This window comes from Budorcas taxicolor, chromosome 5 (genome assembly GCF_023091745.1).
Source record: "Budorcas taxicolor isolate Tak-1 chromosome 5, Takin1.1, whole genome shotgun sequence".
NCBI classification, from domain to species: domain Eukaryota; kingdom Metazoa; phylum Chordata; class Mammalia; order Artiodactyla; family Bovidae; genus Budorcas; species Budorcas taxicolor.
Genome location: NC_068914.1, coordinates 35,347,277 through 35,364,108, shown reverse-complemented (window position 1 = coordinate 35,364,108; position 16,832 = coordinate 35,347,277). Strand labels below are relative to the sequence as shown.

At 37.3% G+C, this 16,832-nt stretch overlaps 1 protein-coding gene across 1 annotated transcript in view; it reads left to right on the top strand.

Annotated features, from left to right (window-relative positions):
* RYR2 (ryanodine receptor 2) overlaps window positions 1-16,832 on the top strand; it is a 582,989-nt gene that overhangs the window by 134,807 nt on the left and 431,350 nt on the right. The gene's annotated exons all lie outside the window — the stretch shown is intronic.

Genomic DNA, 16,832 nt, shown 5'->3' with positions numbered 1-16,832 from the left:
CTTCCTGACCCAGGGATCGAACCTATGTCCCTTATGTCTCCTAAATTGGCAGGTGGGCTCTTTATCACCAGTGCCACCTGACATAAGTAAAAAAGTTAATCATTTCCCCTAATATTTTATGTGATTTTAATACTGTTCTTGTGTTAATATTATTTGGCATTGGGCCAAGATAGAAGTAGTCTGGATCACAGGAGAAAATGCACAAGTAATTTAAAAAAAAACCATAAAAACATTTAGGGTGATTTGAATGTTTCATTTGCCTCACAAATTAATTAATGGATATGGTAGGATGCATCAGAGATGACTGTGAGAGAAGGCATGATCTGGGTGATTTATTACATGGCTTTAAGTCTTTTGGTGGAGATTTCTAATAATATATGAATATTTAGAAATGAAAACATTTAGAAAATTAATAGCCATCATTTAACTAGCTGTTTAACTTTGGAAAAATCCGTCTGAGACCTGGATACTGGTCTTAACCTCTCTTGCCAGACAGAGCTAGTTATGGTGAAGTGTGAAATGCAGAGCCTGGAAAAATTCCCCCAACTAAAAAGTGCTGCTTATAGTAGGCTTGGAAGAAGATGTTGATGGTGTTGATAAGGGTTTGTATGAAAATGAGAGGGACTTAAAAAAGCTGTTGTTTTGAGGGATTAATTCCAAAGAAAAATATAAACAGAAGTGTGTCCTGGAAATAGTAATTATTGTGGCGTGATGAGGGGCAGGATGGAAGAAGGATAGAAACTAGACAGGAGGTAGGAGTTGGATCAGCTTTTGAAGGCTCCTTAGTGCCATAATTATGGGTTGGCTCTTACTCTGAGTGAGTTGGGAAGGAGTGTGTGGGGATGAGCAGGGATAACATAGTCAATATCTTTGAAAAGTGTTGCTGTGATGAACAAGAGGAACTTAGACCAAAGGTAGAGAGATTGTGGATCGGGGAAACCAACCCAATTAAATCAGAAGGCTGATATAGTCATTCATGTGAGAGAAAAGGAGACGCTTAGCTTGGACAGTGGCCATTAGAATAGGATGGCCTGGTCCAGAGACATTTCAGGTCAGATTGATTGACTGGTTTAAGGATGAACTCAATGTGGTCGCTGAGAGAGTGTATCAGATTCAAGGGTGAGCTGATGTCTCTGATTCAAAGGAAGAGAGATGATGTTAAAGATTGTAGGAGATATACAAATATGGTATGAAGGACTGAATGAGATTTTGGACACTGGTGAGTACAAAGGGTCGTGGGAAATAAAGGGTCTATGGGAAATTGAAATTTTTGAATCTTTAACTTAGACAAAGCTTGGGTTGGATATGAATCACAAGTGCGTGTAGGGTAGTTGAAGGAATGGAAGCCCTATATAGAGAGTAAGGAACTGTAATTAGAGGGGTATGTTGAGCAACTTGGGCATGGCTTTAAAAAGTATGCTAAGAGCAACCTAGATGTCCATCGACAGATGAATGGATAAAGAAGTTATGTTACATATATACAATGCAATATTAGCCATAAAAAAGAATAGGGCTTCCCTGGCGGGTCAGATGGTAAAGCGTCTGCCTGCAGTGTGGGAAACCTGGGTTCGATCCCTGGGTTGGGAAGATGCCCTGGAGAAGGAAACAGCAACCCACTCCAGTACTCTTGCCTGGAAAATTCCATGGATGGAGGAGCCTGGTAGGCGACAGTCCATGGGGTCAAAAAGAGTCAGACACAACTGAGCGACTTTACTTTCTTTCTTTCTTTTCATAAAAAAGAAGGAAATTATGCCATTTATAATGATGTGGATGAAGCTAGAGTCTGTCATACAGAATGAAGTAAGTCAGAAAGAGAAGACTGTTGTATGGGACTCTGGAAAAATGGTACTGATTAACCGATTTGCAGGGCAGGAATAGAGATGCAGACATAGAGAACGGACTTATGGATATAACGTGGGAGAAGGTGGGGAGAATTCAGAGAGTAGCATTAACATGTATATACTACAGTGTGTAAAAGAGATAGAGAGCGGGAAGCTGCTGTGTATATCAAAGGGAGCTCCGTTTGGTGCTCTGTGATGACCTAGAGTACTGGAATGGGGAGGAGGGAGGGAGGCTCAAAAAGGAGGGAATATATGTATATTTATAGCTGATTCACATTGTTGTACAGCAGAAACCAACACAATATTTTAAGGCAATTATACTCCAATTAAAAAAATAAATGTTTTGCAGTCTGCAAAACCTTGACATAGACAAACCAGGGAGGAGGCTGAGGATGGAGTCCTAGAGAAGGCTGACACTTAGAACATGGGCAGGCAAAGGAGAGTTGCTAGAAAGCCAGAATGGAAGTTAAGTGGAGAACCAGGGAAGTTATGGAGTCCAAAGGAGGATTGTTGGTGTAGATGTGTTCGATGCTATGATATAATCATAGAAACAGGAGCAAAGAGACACTGCCATAGTCTTTGGAGTCTTAATTTCTGATTTGTTAAATCAAGCACTTAAGCCAAGTGATTTTTTGAGCCCTTCTACTGTTTGTACAGTCACTGTAGAGATTAAGGATGTAGAATTAGACAGACCTAGGAGTGGGCCTCTCCTCTGCCCCTTAGTAGTTGTGTGACTCAAGAAGATGACTGAATTTCTTTAAACATGATTTTTCTTCTCTATAAAATGCAGTTTAAATATTAGCTGCTACTTCATGGGATGGTTGTGAAGGTTCAATAAGAAAATGCACATAAAATCTTGATGCGTATTAAGAGATCAACAAATGTATTATTGGTTTTGTTGTTACTGTTATCACTATTATTTAGAAGAACAGCATTTAGTCAGATATGGAAGCATAAAGAATGGTAGAGCATAGATTTTAGAGAAAGAGAAGCTAAATTATATCAAAGAAAATCCTGTGCTGTTTTGAACTGAATGTGGTAGGTATGTGGTGGAGAAGGACCCCTTTCTTGATCAGATTTAGAACCCAGGAATGGATGAGTGTAGTTTTTGTTTTAATTCTCATTTTCAAATGAGAATATTCAGCATCAGATACATCCTAGATTTCCTGGACTAAGCTCACTGGCAGTGACTTCAGTTTTCCACCTCTCTTGGATATTAGAGAATTTTTTTTTTTATTGCATTGCACAGTTATGTCAAACCCATGCCCCCTGCAGTGACAGCAGAGTTCTGACTCCTGGACCACCAGGAATTCCAGAGAATCTGTGTGTTAAAGAGGTGTTTTATGAAACATGATACTTACAGAGCAAATTTCCTGCTAACTCATTTTTTGGGAGAAGGGAGTCCTTTATTTTTTTAATTATTATTTTATATTGGGATATAGTTGATTTACAATGCTGTGTTAGTTTTCAGGTATGGACCAAAGTGATTCAGTTGTACATATATATGTATCTATTCTTTTTCAGATTCTTTTCCCATGTAGGTTATTGCAGAGTTTTGAGTAGAGTTCCCTATGCTATACAGTAGGTCCTTGTTGATTATTTTATATCGTGTGTGTGTTAATCTCAACCTAATTTGTCCATCCCCGCCTCCACCTTTTCCCTTTGGTAACCATAAGTTTATTTTGTGAGTCTGTTTCTGTTTTGTAAATAACTTCGATTGTATCATTTTTTTAGATTCCATATATAAGGGATGTCATATTAAATTGGTCTTTGTCTGACTTAGTTCACTTAGAATGAGAATGTCTCCTGCTAATTCTTTAGATTGTTAGTTATTAATCATTTCTGAGAGAACTTGGGGAAATGTCAAAGACATTTTGATGTTGTTCTGGGTCCAATTTTCCATTGCATCCTTATTGAAGACTACTCCCCCATCCTGGTATTACTCTTTTTAAAATTTCTCATTTAATTATAGTTGATGTACAGTGTTGTGCCAATCTTCCTGTAAGAATGTGACTTGGTTATATACATATAACTTTTTGTATACGTATATACATATTCTTTTCTATATTCTTTTCCATTATATTTTATAATAGGATATTCAATATAGTTTCCTATATGGTGTATACAGTAGGACCTTGTTGTTTATCCATTCTAAATGTACTTCCAGTATTATTCTTGATTTAATGTTGATTATTTCTGTGTCAAATTAATTTCAATATGCATTCCGATCAACATATTGCTCTCTTTAGGTAGTGATGTCAGTAAGAGCACATTTCTAATGCCCCTTGTACAGCATGTTTACATGGGTAAAATTAAATGAAAATGGATATCAAGTCATGAATTGAGGGAGAAAATAAGTCAGAAATAGGCAGCAGGAGCATGAAGGGTCTTGCTTAAGAAGGAGGGTTCTCTAATATCTTGATTACACAGTGAAATTGAGCAATTACTTGCAAATAATGATAAAAGTAGTCCTTAAATTTTATGTTTACAGAGCACTGTTTTTTTTTTTCACATTTGTTTATAAATGTCTTTCTCTCCCTCTGTCCTTACCATAAGTCAGTTTCAATGTCTTACAGAATGAGGGGATGGCAAAGGAAAGCACAGCCAGGAGGCAACTTTTCTTTAATTGGTAGGACTCTGTATGAGAAACACATAGTGACAACCTAAAAAATATATTTTGATTCATTTTTTAAAAAGTAAAAATTGACTTTTGGACAGCAATGTGAGAGTTGGAGAAGTTCCAGGATAATATGTAGACCTTTCTTTTAACTTATAACTCTTATAGCCAGGCTATACACAACTATATGTATGAAATATATGTATACCCAGTATGAAAAGGCAAAAAGATATGACACTGAAAGATGAACTCCCCAAGTTGGTAGGTGCCTGATATGCTACTGGAGAAGAGTGGAGAAATAACTCCAGAAATAATGAAGAGACAGAGCCAAAACGAAAACAACAGCCAGTTGTGGATGTGACTGGTGATGGAAGTAAAGTCTGATGCTCTAAAGAACAATATTGCATAGGAACCTGGAATGTTAGGTCCATGAATCAAGGTAAATAGGAAGTGGTCAAACAAGAGATGGCAAGAGTAAACATCAACATTTTAGGAATCACTGAAATAAAATGGACCAGAATGGGCAAATTTAATTCAGATGACCATTATATCTACTACTGTGTTCAAGAATCCCTTAGAAGAAATGGAGTAGCCCTCATAGTCAACAAAAGAGTCTGAAATGCAGTACTTGGGTGTAATCTCAAAAATGACAGAATGATCTCTGTTTGTTTCCAAGGCAAACTGTTCAGTATCACAGTAGTCCAAGTCTATCCTGAAACCAGTAGGCTGAAGAAGCTGAAATTGAACGGTTCTATGAAGGCTTACAAGACCTTCTAGAACTAACACCAAAAAAAGATATCCTTTTCATTATAGGGGACTGGAATCAAAAAGGAGGAAGTCAAGAGGTACCTGGAGTAACAGGCATATTTGGCCTTGGAGTACAAAATGAAGCTGGGCAAGGCTAACAGAATTTTGCCAAGAGAATGCACTGGTTATAGCAAACACCCTCTTCCAGCAGCACAAGAGAAGACTCTACACATGGACATCACCAGATGGTCAATTCCGAATTCATATTTGTTATATTCTTTGCAGCCAAAGATGAAGAAGCTCTATACAGTCAGCAAAAACAAGACCGGGAGCTGACTGTGGCTCAAATCATGAACTCCTTATTGCCAAACTCAGAATTAAATTGAAGGAATTAGGGAAAACCACTAGACCATTCAGGTATGACCTAAATCAAATCCCTTATGAATATACAGTGGAGGTGACAAGTAGATTCAAGGGATTAGATCTTATGGACAGAGTAACTGAAGAACTATGGATGGAAGTTTGTGACATTGTATAGAAGGCAGTGATCAAGGCCATGCCCAAGAAAAATGCAAAAAAGAAAAAAATGGTTGTCTGAGCAGGACTTACAAATAGCTGAGGAAAGAAAAGACACTAAAGGCGACAGAGAAAAGGAATACCCAATTGACTGCAGAGTTCCAAAGAACAGCAGGGGGAGATAAGAAAACCTTCCTCAGTGATCAATGCAAAGAAATAGAGGAAAACAACAGAATGGGAATGACTAGCGATCTCTTCAAGAAAATTAGAGATACCAAAGATATGCAAAGATGGGCATAATAAAGGACAGAAATGGTATGGACCTAACAGAAGCAGAAGATATTAAGAAGAAGTGGCAAGAATACACAGAAGAACTATACAAAAAAGATCATCATGACCCAGATAACTATGCTGGTGTGATCATTCACCTAGAGCCAGCCATCGTGGAATGTGAAGTCAAGTGGACATTAGGAAGAATCACTACCAACAAAGCTAGTGGAGGTGATGGAATTCCAGTTGAGCTGTTTCAAATCCTTAAAGATGATGCTGTGAAAGTGCTGCACTCAATATGCCAGCAAATTTGGAAGACTCAGCAGTGGCCACAGGACTGGAAAAGGTAGTTTTCATTCCAATCCCCAAGAAAAGCAATGCCAAAGAGTGCTCAAATTACCGCACAATTGCACTCATCTCACACGCTAGAAAAATAATGCTCAAAATTCTCCAAGCCAGGCTTCACCAGTACATGATTCTTGAACTTCCAGATGTTCAAGCTGGATCTAGAAAAGGCAGAGGAACCAGAGATCAAATTGGCAACATCTGCTGTATCGGACATGACTGAGCAACTTCACTTTCACTCTTCACTTTCATGCTCTGGAGAAGGAAATGGCAACCCACTCCAGTGTTCTTGCCTGGAGAATCCCAGGGACAGAGGAGCTTGGTGGGCTGCTGTCTATGGGGTTGCACAGAGTCGGACACGACTGAAGCAACTTAGCAGCAGCAGCTGTATCATCAAAAAAGCAAGAGATTTCCAGAAAAACATCTACTTCTGCTTTATTGATTACATTAAAAGCTTTGTGTATATCACAACAGACTGTGTAAAATTCTGAAAGAGATGGGAATAGCAGACCCCGTTACTTGCTTTATGAGAAATCTATATCCAGGTCAAGCAGCAATAGTTAGAACCAGACATGGAACAATGGACTGGTTCCAAGTTGGGAAAGGAGTACAAGAAGGTTGTATATTGTCATCCTGTTTATTTAACTTCTATGCAGACTACATCATAGGAAATGCTGGCCTGGATGAAACACAAGCTGGAATCAAAGTCTGCTGGGAGAAATATCAATAACCTCAGATACACAAATGACACCACTGTTATGGGTGAAAGTGAAGAAGAACTAAATGAGCCTCTTGATGAAACTGAAAGAGGAGAGTGAAAAGCTGGCTCAAAACTCAACATTCAAGAAACTAAAATTTTTTTCACCCAGTCCCATCACTTCATGGCAGCTAGATAGGGAAACAATGGAAGCAGTGACAGACTTTATTTTTTTGAGCTCCAAAATCACTGCAGATGGTTATTGCAGCCATGAAATTAAAAGACAGTTTCTCCTTGGAAAAAAGCTATGTCCAATCTAGACAGCATGCTAAAAAGCAGTAACATTACTTTGCTGACAAAAGTCTGTCTAGGCAAAGCTGTTTTTCCAGTAGTCACGTGTGGATGTGAGAGTTGTACTATAAAGAGAGCCGAGCGGTGAAGAATTGATGCTTTTGAATTGTGGTGTTGGAGAAGACTCTTGAGAGTCCCTTGGACTGCTTGGAGATCCAACCAGTCCATCCTAAAGGAAATCAGTCCTGAATATTCATTGGAAGTACTGATGCTGAAGTTGAAACTCCAATACTTTGGCCACCTGATGTGAAGAACTGCCTCACTGGAAAAGATTCTGATGCTGGGAAAGATTGAAGTCAGGAGCAGAAGGGGCTGACAGAAGATGAGATGGCTGGATGGTATCACCAACTCGATGGACATGAGTTTGAGCAAGCTCTGGGAGTTGGTGATGGACAGTGAAGCCTGGCATGCTACAGTCCATGGGGTCACAAGAGTCGTACATGACTGAGCAATTGAACTGAACTGATACACAATTATATTCTGTTATTAAAGTTTAATAACTAAGGTCACATCTGGTTTGTTATGAGAAGTAGTTGAATTGATTAAGGAGATCACCGTAAATTACAGTTAGTTCTGAGCAATTTAAGACCATTTCTGGTTGTAAATCCTGGTTAGTAAATAAATTACTCTATCTGCTCATGCCTTGTTCCACTGACAGTTTTTGAGTATACATAATACGACTCTTACTTGTAGCAATTTAAGATGCAATTCAGTGATGAGTACTGCCATTCTAAATACTGATGCATTGATCTTTTTATTATCTTTACACTTTTTCAAGTATGTTGATTTCCATTGTTGTGTTAATTTCAGGGGTACAGCACAGTGGTTCAGTTATACATATATATGTTCTTTTTCATATTCTTTTCCATTATGATTTATCTCAGGAATTTCAATATAGTTCCCTATACCAGTGAATGGTATATAGTTCCCTATACCAATGGTATAGGGAACTATATTGAAATTCCTGTGATAAATCATAATGCATTAGGATCTTGTTGTTTACCCATCCTATATATAATAGTTTGCCTCTGCTAATCCCGAACTCCCAATCCTTCCATCTGTTAGCCTCCCCGCCTTGGCAGTCACAAATCTGTTCTGTATCTGATGGATAAATCCTATTCACATTTAAATTTGTGTATGTATGTTGTTTACTGTGCATTCTCATGGGAGTTTTAATCAGAGTCCCAGAACGAAGAGCATATATTGTCCCATTCAATTAAGTGTAATTGAATTGGAGAATGAGGCCTACCAAAGTTTATATATATATATATATATATATATATATATATATATATAGTTTGTTTTTTTTCCCCATGCTTCCTGTTCATGTTGCTTTTATGGATTGAATATTGACATGTTCATAAAATAAAGCATCACTGTGGTTTTATTTTAAATTTCTTGAGAATTTTTCAGAAAGATATATGGCTCTAAAACCACCAGTATCCAACTTGTCTGAACAACAATAAGAGTCATAAAAGTATCATCAATGAGAGTTGTGAGCAGTCAGGTAAAAGGGAGAAATGCAATGAAGATTAACTGTAGAATTGTAGTTTCTTAGTTCTTCAAACTGTTCAAATAGTAAGATAGAATAAATTAAGGATGAACAAGTTCTGGTGCTTGGCAAGAGATTTGTCAGATGCAACACAGTTTTTAATTATTGCTTTTAAAATAAGATTTCATTCTTGAGGCTTGAAATTTGATTGCCAGTTTTTATTTCAAGCATGGAATCTTTTACATGAGGATAGTTTCTATTGTAGATTCTGTCTCTGGATTTTACCTTATTTACTTCTGTCCATTTTTTATGTGAATATAATAAAATATCAACAAAAGCGTTTCTTTTATGTGCACACACTTTTACTAATGGATTAAATATGCACTCTCTGAATTATGTCATACTTTTAAATGAATAAATTTTAAAAGGGATCAGTTAAGAGAATATTATTCAGAATTATTGTTTGGTATCTCTAATGTGCAAACCATTATTAGGGGAACTCTTTTTTGCAAAGTATTATTGATATGTTAAAACATGTTTTACCACATAGCTCATAAGTAGCTTTATTCACTCAATAAAAATTTGTGAAAAGATTTATTTTCATAAATAAATATGGAATATGCCAGCAAATTTGGAAGACTCAGCAGTGGCCACAGGACTGGAAAAGGTCAGTTTTCATTCCAATCCTAAAGAAAGGCAATGCCAAAGAGTGCTCAAATTACCGCACAATTGCACTCATCTCATGTTCTGGGTGCTGGGGTTATAATAGTATCTAAAAAGATACCAAGTCTCTTTTCTCAAGGAGTTTCCATCCTAGTGGGGATATTTGACAGTAAAAGCTTAAAATGCTTGTCTATAAATGCACACACATATACATGCATGTGTAGATAAAGTACACCCAGTGATGTGTGTATGTCTTGGGGTTGAGGGGAGAGAGGGGGCGGGTCAAAGAGAGGTTGTCCTGTTTCCATCTTAGCAGGCATCACTGTTCGCATGCAATACTTGCTCTGTCCTGTTGCTTTCAAATTCAGAACTGTTAGGTCATTGTTTCTGACAATGTCTGGAGATAAATGCTACATTTCCTTTCCAGAAGTGACTCAGCTGGCAAAAGCCTTGCTGTATGTATGCATGAGAATATTTTTACCTTCATGCCCCTTTTAATATTATGACCTAATGAGCTTTACTTGGTAAATAATTGATTAAGGCATGAGATGGGTCTGATCTAATGAATTAAATGTCTCTCTGGCTTAGCAGAAGATGCATGGTTTATATCTGAGTACACAATTGGATGACTAATATCCTGCAGGGTATGTATGCCCTCAGTCACTACCTTGGAGCAAGCTTCCAAAGCGGCTCTGTTTTGCTCCAAAATGGTCAGGTTATCACACAAGAACTTTCCTTTCTTCTCTTCTCCTTCCTGTCCTGTGAGTACCTCTTTAGCCTTGGTCTGGAAATAAGATAGGTTTGTCAAATAGTTTTACTAGAAGAGTAAGCACATGAAGAAGAGCTATTCTTGATTCTTTGTCTCTTCTCCCCGGAAAGAACTTCAGTCTTTCAGCTAAACTTACCCTCCCTGCTGATTGCAGAGAGCAACCTGATCTTGCTTTGGCCTGTCATCCTTTAGGAGCCTGACTTGGTCTAGAGTGAAACTCAGTGAATGACTGAGCTAGAAGACAGTATTTACGAAAACACAGGCTTTGGTATTTCCCTGGTAGTCCAGAGGTTAAGACTTCGGCTTCAAATGCAGGGGACATGGGTTCTATCCCTTGTCAGGGGCTAAGATCCCACAGGCTGCAGAGCACCAAAAAAATTTTTTTATAATTCTTTAAAATAATTAAAAATACAGACTTTGAAGGCAAAGGATTGAAAATATAAAAATTGGAGCCATTTGATTTCAGTAAAAATTAAAAAGCAATTGAGGTGTTTTCACTGAAAGTGAGTGAATTGCAAGAGACAATAGATTAAACATCAACACTGAGAAAAAAAGAGAAATCTCCGAGTTATTTTCTCAGTGAAAATTTAAGACCATTTTCACTGGCTCACATTTAGTTTTTAACTTAATCCAGGTGTAAGCAATAGAAAAGACAAGCTTCCTCTTCTTTTTAGTTTCCATGACTTTGTGGTTGCATTTTATTCTGTATAGACTGAAAAGTAAAAGCAGCAGCATGTATTTTGTTATTTTCCTGCTCCAGTTGTATTTATATGATCCTTTTAATATGGAATCAGAGTGTAAGGATGTTATTGTTTTTAATCCACAATAATTCATTTACATTTTATATAGATGTGTTATCTCAAAACATGGCCTTTCTGCTTGTGAAACAACTTCAATAGAAATCTCGCAAACTCCGCCCTGAGTAAATATGCAATACTTCTTTAAGTGCCGTATAGGCATATACTTCTTGATTTCTCTGTTAGATGAAGAGATTCTTGACAGCTTGCCTTAGCACCTGCCTGGGGCTGAGCTGATCAGCCAAACACTCTCTTAGGCACATGCATAGTAGATGGGGTCCAAGCAGAAATTCTACCGAGGAAATATGTAATAATCTTTTAATCGTAGGTCTGTCTTTCAGTCACTTTAATTCAATTCATTTAATGTTTATTGAGGGCTTGTAGGTTCTAGGCATTTGGTGTGTGTGTGCTGACTATAAAAATTGAGATTGTAGGAGATTGTGGAAAATATATCTTTTAAAATTTGTTTCAGGCAAGGCTTTATTGGGGCCTCTGCTGTAGCAGGAGGGAACAAGATCAAGTAACAGTTTCCCGTGTTTGCTTCATTGTGTGTGTGGGTGGCGGGGAGGTGCGTTGGGCTTATTCCTTGAACAGGGTGAGGGTAGAGGTATGTCCAGGGCTCAGGTCAAAAGAGGGTGGCTTAGGTTGGAAAGCATATTTTACTATTTTACCCACTGAGGAAGCTCAGGCAAGGAGGAATCTTTGTTGCCCTTGATTTTAAGGTGATACTTTTGTTAGCCTATAAGTTAATAAAACAAACTTTTCTTCCTAATAATTACTTTGAAACTGCCATTCAGATAGTGTCAGCTCTCAGGGGAAATTGTGTGTGAGTGATTTGCCTCAGTATCTAGGGTCTGGTAATACATTACTACACAGAACTTAATTTGGTTAAAGATGTGTTGGTAGTAGAATTGTCTTTAACTGCCCCAGATAAGTGCCCTGTGTCACATACTGTCCTTATTGGTGTATGTGTTCATCTCTCTGTTTAGTTTTCATCCAGGATTGTATTATTCATTCTTTACCCCTTTTATATAGTTATGTGTATATGGGAGTCTGCACACAAGTGCTGATGATCTTGTATTTGTGAAAGTAAAAAATGGAGAAAAAAAGGCATGCATTTCCTGTAGGTTGTTTAAGAAGAACAGTGGGATGCCTGCGTGGAGAACCACTCTGATTAACTCAGGAGGGCCTGACGCCCTCATTTGTATGATTTTGGTGACTCCTAAAAGATTATTGTCCACTTGCAATTCCAGGAGGGGAAGAAATGCCATCATAACTAAACCAGCCTACCAACCTGAGTGAATAGAACACTATTTTGAGGACAATGAGTCCCACATCCTTGGCTAAGAGGAAGCATCTGAACTTCACATCACTCTACAGGGAAGAATCCCTGTTCCTATAGCATGAATCTGAGGCTTAAAGGCAGTGATTAAAAAAAAATAGTGGGGTGGTTTGTGGGTGTTTTGATAATCTGATGTATCTTATAGCTGCTTCAGAGAAAATTCATATACTTGCCAACATGTAGAACTTTTGCCTGTGAGGTGATTTTTGTGATGTTATTTTATGTTTTCTCCTGGTATTTTTTCTATTATTTTTCCCCAATGAAGCAACTAGCAGTCCCAGTGTGCTTTTCTTCTCAGGGAAGATTTGAGAGTTGGCAGAAAGCTTAAGGTTTCTACAGGGTACTACCCTTCCTGACTTTTATTCCCTAAAGACTAAATCCAGAGAAGTCATTATGCTTAGTGTCTTATACACAAGGGAGAACAGGAAAAGAAGAGAAGAAGGAATTTTTCCCTAACTTACGACACTCAGATGAAGCAAATGGATACCCATATGCCCACACCCAAAATGAACCACAGTCCAAACCTCACACTTTATATGAAATCTAATTAAAATGGATCATGGGCATAAATGTAAAATATAGGACATTTAGGAAAAAATGTTTTACATATTTTGTGAGATACCTAAGAAATGTACATTTTCTTTTTGGTTGATATATAAATGTCTTGTGTTTTAATTTCAAATTCCTGTTGTTCATCACTGGTGTGTAAGAAGTCCAGTTTGTGCCTTAATTTTATATCCTACAGCTTTCCTATAATTGCTACTTAGTTCCAGGAGTTTTATTTTTGTTGTTGTTGATTCTCTAGAATTTTCTACGTAGACAATCGTGTCACCTAATAACAAAAACAGTTTAAAATTTTCTTTTTCAATCCACATACTTTTTCTTTCCTTTTCTTCTCTTATTGCATTAGCTAGGATTTCTAGTACAGTGTTGAAAAGGAATGATAAGAGGGGAAATTCTTGCCTTGTTCTTGATCTTAAGGGAAAAGCATCTAGTTTCTTACCATTAAGTAAGATGTTAATTCTAGGTAATCTTTATCAAGTTGAGGAAGTTGCCTTCTATTCCTGGTTGACAGAGTGTTCATTGTGAACGGATGTTGGATTCTCTCAAATTCCTTTTTCATTTGTTCATGTAACTGTATTTTTTTTATTCTTTAGCCTGTGGCTGTAATGGATTGTATGAATATTCAATTATTTAAATTTATAAACTTGTGTGTAAAAAAGGGAGAAAAGCAATCATTTTTGCTACATACTTATATTAAAGCAGTACATTTCTTTTGAGATAAATAAATAGTGGTAGTTACTGTGGATACCAATTGTGTCTTTTAAACTCTATTTTGTTAGCATAAAAAAATTATTTTTTAAAAGAAGTTAATTCTGTGGTCTGTCATTCATTTATTGAACATTAAGTTTGGAAAAATGAAGAATTCTGCTATTTATTCTTACTGTCCTGCATTGTGGTAACTAAAATACAGTGATAATGACTTTTTTTTGTCCCTACTAAATTCTACATAAACATATCATAAACATCTGAAATGGCAAGGCAATCTTCAGAAGTCAGTAAACTGCTTTTCTCTATTTTTAATGTGTGTAACTGATTCATTATCAAAATTGAATGTGACTGAGTAAATTTCCTTTTATTATTTTTTTGTTCTTCTTTTGTTGTTCAGGATTTGTTACACACTCCAGCCTCTATTAAGACAAAAATGAAACCAAAATGTGTTCAAAAATAGAACTCTAATAGCAACATTTCTTATCCCCATGCTTTAAGGTCATATGGTAAATGTTAAGAAAAAAGTTCAGTTGGAAGAAAAAAGGTGATGTCTGTGGTATTGCAGTAATAATTGACTATAAGCTTTTCAGTGTTAAAATAATGTACTGAATTTAGGGCTTCCCTGTGTTGAAGAAACAAAAGTAAATTGAAAACGACCTAACTGCTGTTTTTGTAATTCAGGCAGAAGATAGTACTGTTGCTCATGCTTTACTGATCAAACAGAAATTTTTAGGGGGATACTTCAAGTGCTCTGAAACACTGTGGTTTTATCCATCATTATCATAGAAAGAAGGAATCCCTTGCAATGTGGATATTAATTCCAGATTTAGAAATATAGATAGATAAATTGGATTTTCTTTCAGTTATTGTGATGTTTAATTTTATATAGAAAATTCTGAAAGGGATAGGAATATCAGACCACCTGACCTGCCTCTTGAGAAATTTGTATGCAGGTCAGGAAGCAACAGTTAGATCTGGACATGGAACAACAGACTGGTTCCAAATAGGAAAAGGATTATGTCAAGGCTGTATATTGTCACTGTGCTTATTTAACTTATATGCAGAGTACATCATGAGAAACGCTGAGCTAGATGAAGAACAAGCTGGAATCAAGATTGCAGGGAGAAATATCAATCACCTCAGATATGCAGATGACACCACTCTTATGGCAGAAAGTATAAAAGAACTAAAGGGCCTCTTGATGAAAGTGAAAGAAGAGAGTGAAAAAGTTGGCTTAAAGTTCAACATTCAGGAAACAAAGATCATGGCATCTGGTCCCATCACTTCATGGCAAATAGATGGAGAAACAGTGGAAACAATGGCAGACTTTATTTTGGGGGGCTCCAAAATCACTGCAGATGATGACTGCAGCCATGAAATTAAAAGACACTTACTCCTTGGAAGTTATTACCAACCTAGACAGCATATTAAAAAGCGAAGACATTACTTTGTCAACAAAGGTCCATCTAGTCAAGACTATGGTTTTTCCTGTGGTCATGTATGGATGTGAGAGATGGACTATGAAGAAAGCTAAGCACCGAAGAATTGATGCTTTTGAACTGTGGTGTTGGAGAAGACTCTTGAGAGTCCCTTGGACTGCAAGAAGATCCAACTAGTCCATCCTAAAGGAAATCAATCCTGAGTGTTCATTGAAAGGACTGATGTTGAAGCTGAAACTCCGGTACTTTGGCCACCTGATGTGAAGAGCTGACTTATTAGAAAAGACCCTGATGATGGTAAAGATTGAAGTCAGGAGGAGAAGGGGATGACAGAAGATGAGATGATTTGATGGCATCACCGACTCAATGGACATGAGTTTGAGTAAACTCCAGGAGTTGGTGATGGACACGGAGGCCTGCTATGCTGCAGTCCATGGTGTTGCAGAGTCAGACACGACTGAGCAACTGTACTGAACTGAATTTTATGTGTCAACTTGAGTGCGTCATCAAGTACCTAAATATTTGATCAAACTATTTGATCAAATTATTCTGGGTGTTTCATGTGAGTGCTTTTAGATGAGTTTAACATTGAAATTTATAGAAGAGTAAAATTGCCTCCCTGGTGGCTCAGAGGTTAAAGCACCTGCCTGCAATGTGGGAGACTTGGTTCAATTCCTGGGTTGGGAAGATCCCCTGGAGAAGGAAATGGCAACCTACTCCAGTATTCTTGCCAGGAGAATCCCGTGGACGGAGGAGCCTGGTGGGCTACAGTCCACAGGGTCGCAAAGAGTCAGACACAACTGAGCGACTTCACTTTACTTCTTCAAAATTGCCTTCCCTTATGTGGGTAGTCCTAATCTAATCAGGTAAAGACCTGAATAGAACAAAAAGGCTGACTGTTCATGAATCAGAGGGAACTCTTTCTGCTTACTGTCTTTGAGCTGAGACATCAATATTATCCTCCCTTTGAACCGAACTGAGATCTGAACCTGTGATCTTTGGACTAGGACTATGCCATTGGCTTTGCTGGTTCTCAGACATGGACTGGAGCTTAAATCATCATCACTTTGGGTCTACAGCATATCTTAAAACTTATCAGCCTCCATAATTTCAAGAACAGTCTACTTATAGTAAACTCTTTATATAAAATTGCATGTATATATAGGTGCATATATATATATACACATACATATATGCATATGTATGTACATATGGGCATATATATGTGAATAGTTCTATTTCTCTGAGGGACCCTGACTAAAACAATTATGAGAACTTTAGACCTTAAATTTCATATAGCTGCCTCTCTCTGAGATTAAAATTAACAATAATACGGGTATGATCTTTTGGATTGGTGTCAGCAAACTCAACTTGTGGCTTAAATCTGGCCCACTACTTGTTTTTCTAAATAAAGTTTCATTGGGACATAGACCTGCACATAGACCTGTTCTGAAACACTGAATTTATCTATCATTATCTTGGAGAGGAAAATAGGAATCCCTTGCAATGTGGATATTAATTACAGATTGAGAAATATAGATAGATGAATTGAATTTTCTCTGAATTAGTTATTGTGATGTTTAATTTTATGTGTCAACTTGTGTGGGTCACCAAGTACCCAAATATTTGATAAAACTATATGATCAAATTATTCTGGATGTTTCTAGTTTTTCT